Source organism: Marmota flaviventris, chromosome 6 (genome assembly GCF_047511675.1).
Source record: "Marmota flaviventris isolate mMarFla1 chromosome 6, mMarFla1.hap1, whole genome shotgun sequence".
NCBI lineage: Eukaryota > Metazoa > Chordata > Mammalia > Rodentia > Sciuridae > Marmota > Marmota flaviventris.
In genome coordinates this window covers 22,148,830-22,153,301 of record NC_092503.1, presented here as the reverse complement: position 1 = coordinate 22,153,301, position 4,472 = coordinate 22,148,830, and positions in this window count along the sequence as shown.

Here is a 4,472-nt window from a genome sequence, read left to right as displayed (position 1 = left end):
GTCTGTGGTCTCCTAAGGTTAGTTTATAATAAAAATAACTTCTTGATCCTGGAAAAGTTATCTGGTTTCTTTCTCCCTTTCATTCTCCACTTAATGACTGGAGTTATTATTTCCATGGTGGTCTCCAAGCCACACTTGGTTTCTATGTAGATTGGCATGTCACCTCCAACAATTTCACCAGCTGCCTTTTCCTGTCAAGAGAATATGATTAAAATATTAACCCAGCTTCTGGACTAATCTAGCAAGAGTTATATAAATCTCTACACAGCACTTGACTTGCTGTTAAATATGCCATGTGTCCTCTCTATTTTTTTTATGCCTCCACAGGAAAGTTAGCTTCTAGCAAAGCAGGCAGAAACTTTGGTAGCCCTCCGCCCTTCTACGTTGTTCACCTTTACTTCTCAAACCCGAGAATGGGAGATTATAAGTCCAAGTTCAAAATGTGGGTTTCCAATGAGCAGAAATGAACTGGAGGATAACATCTAGAATCTAAGTTGCGCTACTTTGGCGGCCCAGCCATCTGGCAATGTTGCAGAAGTGACAGTGGACAGAGGGCTTGCTCAGGAATCCATGACAGGCCCCACGGCAGTGCTAATTCACCCATTTGTCCTGCTGACTGGAAAAACATCCAGAATTGCAAATCCATCACTCAGGGAGCATTCGCTGAATCTGCCCCTGGGCCTAGCACTGAGCTAAACCCTGGATTTTGAGGAGCTTACCATCTGATCACTATAATTAGAGACCAATTGAGTATTAAACCATGTGACACTAAGTAGGTGTTTTGAAGAAAATGATCATTGTGGGCTGGAGTCGTTGGGAAAGAGCTCTTAGAGATTGCAGGACTTTGAAGGCAACAGCAAAACAAGTGAGGTTTGTGACGGTGATAAATGTGCTTGGGATAGAAGCACGCTGGGGGCACACCAGGCTTACCGGCCAGAGGAGCAGATTCACCCTGGAAGGAGCTGCTGGGCTTCCGGCATCCTGCCAGAGCCCTCATCACCAAGAAAATGGGGTTCCTCTCAGGTCAAGAGGAAATTGAATCTTTCCTGAAAGTGTTTAGCATTTGAATCATGATGGTAACATTGCTGACATAAAAATCAGACATCCTTAATTTATTTAGGCCTCCAATACAGAAACATCATGGAAGGGAAATGACTTTTTACCAATGCCAGCACAGGCTGGATCTAAAGAGGAAAGCATTTTCCTGCAAAGTCAGGATTACTAATGGATTAAGGGATGCTAACAGCCAATTGGTAATACTTTCTAGGATTAGCATGATCACACGGTACAATTCTGTCTGTTCCATTAATTTACAAAAGTCATATTGTAGGTTTTGACCTAAGTAATTGATGGAAATAGCAATGCTTTTTATTATTTTCCCTTAACTATTAACTTTGCATTTATCTGCATATTTTAACTAAACTATGAGCATTATTTGACAAAATTGTCTCTGGAGAAACAACCCAAACCTAACCAGCTCGTCCTATGATTAATGATAGGACAAGTGGAAGCATTTTTCAACATGGCAAACTTGATTTTCCAAAAGAAAGGCAGCAAAGGCCTTTACATTTAGCTAAATTTTCTCCTTCACATTTAGCTAAAATTTTCTCTTTCACATTTAGCAAAAGTGCTGACTGACTCAACTAGTGCTGTGGGTTAATTCTGAAATCTTATCTCACACTAATTATTATGTAAAACTGAAATATAGAGCTATTTATCTCTTTGGGGAGTTTTTTTTTTTCCCTCCAAATGAAGAACAATCTCCTTTCATTCTAAGTATCATCAGAAGATCAGGTTTTTCATAAGGTAAACAGAAGATTTGCTTAATCCGATGTATCTAATGGTTTCTCTGCACTCCAACCTGAGAACCAACAGCAAAATGGGCAATTGTAGGACCCAAAACAGGGGCTCACTGGGCATTAGAAGGTCAAAAGAGGTGTGATATTCATTTGGTACCCCTCTCAAAGAAACCATGTCCACTTTGCTCTACTTAAAGACTTCAACAAAATTTGCCTGGGATCCACCACTCACATCTATGCTACTCAATGATTTATGGTGATATCAGAATTTCCCAGTTTATGGTTATAGGTTGCAGGCTCATACCTGCATATTTCTCTGCCAAACCATCTGAAAATCAAGTTTATTATGCTGACTGCAAGAGTGGGGCTGTCCCAGACCACCACTTTAGCACTTTGCAGCAAACACACACAAGGCATGGTATACATCACAGACATACACCCCTGGGCACTCCCAGGATCATGCACAATTCCTTGGAGGCTGCTTTTAACCCCAGGCCTTCTCCAGAACAGGAAAGCAAGGTAGATATTTAGGGAAGAGAGAGTATAGGGGAAGAGTTAAATTGACCCTAAGGTATGGTTTCAATTTAGAAATAATAATAATTTATAGATATTGGTCCTTTATTAAAATAAAAATGAATTGAAACATTTCATAGAGCTGTTAAAAACACCTGGCTTGGATACTATGTTGCTTGGAGCTACCAGTGCCAGGGTCACAGAAGTCAGTTGTAACTGGCCCAACAGGCTGCCTACCTAGGGCCTGGTGCCATTGTGCTGCCTTTTCCTGATAAAGAATGGACCAGTTCCCATGACTGCATAGGATGATAACTAGTGTGAACTTGGGCCAGCCTGGTAGAATTCACATCCTCGTGTCACAGTTTTTTTTCTCTGCAGTGGAGATATTCACAAATACTCCAACTCTCTTCCTCCTGATGGAGATGGTAGATTGCACAACCTGGCCACCATAAAGTTGGGCATGACTCTCTCAGATCTCCCAAATAGAACATGTGTTTAATAAGCTCCCAGGAGATTCCTATGCACATCTGAGTTTATGAAGCCCTGTTCCTAAGACACAGAGCATCATTCACCCATGTTCTCTTTTCTAGCCAGTGAGCAGAGTTTCCACGTAGCATTTCCTTTAGTCTAGGCCCCTTAATCTCCATCCAGAAAGGAACAAGAAGTGAAACTTGAGAGAAATAATCTTTTCTTCCAAGTCACTAAGACTTGAGGGTTGTTATATTGGTATAACCTAACTAATTCTGATTGACTCACTTAGCACTCTGTGACCTTGGACAAGTTACTCAGTTTCCCTATGCCTCAGTTTCCTGGATATAAAATGAAGATAACAGTTCTTACTCATAGGGATGTTAAAAGGACTAACTCATTTTCATTTTCCCAGATGTGGAACACCTATTATTATGGTCTAGATGTGAGGGGAACCTCAAAAGCTCATGTGTGAGACAATACAGGAGGGTTTAGAAGTGAAATGATTGGGTTATGAGAGCCTTAACCTAATCAGTGCATTAATCGCCTGATAGGGATTAACTGGGTGGTAACTGTAGGCAGGTAGGGTATGAATGGAGCAACTGAGTAGATGAGGGTGTGCCCTTGGGGTTTACATTTGTCTGTGATGAGGGGAGCTCCTCTACTTCCTGGTAATGTCCTGAGCTGCTTTGTTCCAACACACCCTTTCACCATGATGTTTTGCATCACCTCAGACCTGGAGGAATGGAGTCGGCCATCTAGGGGCAAAGACCCCAATAAACTTTTCCTCCTCTAATTGCTCTTGCCAAGTCTTTTGGTCATATCCAGAAAATAGCCAAATAAAACACCTATAAAAACTTAAATATAGTACATAATATATAATTATCTGAGAACATGAATAAAATTATAATATTAATATGATACATACAAGCTCTAAATTAGGATTTCCAACCTATTTTAATGTACTTTGGTTGACTTTGTTGAAATATTCCCAGAATTAAAAAACCTGGGACTTAATGAATTAGGGAGGTACATATGAACAGGGCTTGGCACACATTAGGTACTAGTGCTAGGTAAACATTACCTTCTATCACTGACACACTCGCTCCCCACAGCTCAAATCTACCTTGTGATGTCTAGTTCCTGTCTCCTAGGCTCAGTGACCATAGTATCCGGAAGCTCCATCCCTGTCAATACTCCACACAAACATGGTGTACCCCGGGAAGCAAACATCAGAAGAGAATGAAGATGGACGGTCCTCTGAAGTGTTTGTCTTTATTATGACAACAGGGCCTACGTGCCTTCCCTGTCTTCACATCATGCTTCTTCCTACCACTCTAACTGCATACGTGGTCTCTTATCCTTTCACTGACCTTTCCAAATCCCAAAGCTCCCTACCCCTAGCATCTAGACATTGCATTTGGCTATCATACGTATGAAGGCTTTGTCCTCAATTCAGTGCTAGGGGAGAAATTAAAGACCTAATAAGTTTTCTGTTCTTTTCTTCTTATTGTCTTTCCCCAAAATCAGTTGTGTGTGTTCTAGCATCAGAGCATGAGCAGACCCATTGCAGAGAAAATTGGGGAAAGTAGTAATGAGGATGGTACGGAGATGGTTTCTGTTTATATTCTGGGTTTTTCAAAGCGTCCAATAGATTTCTGACATTATAGTAACTGTTCTTACAGAGGATAA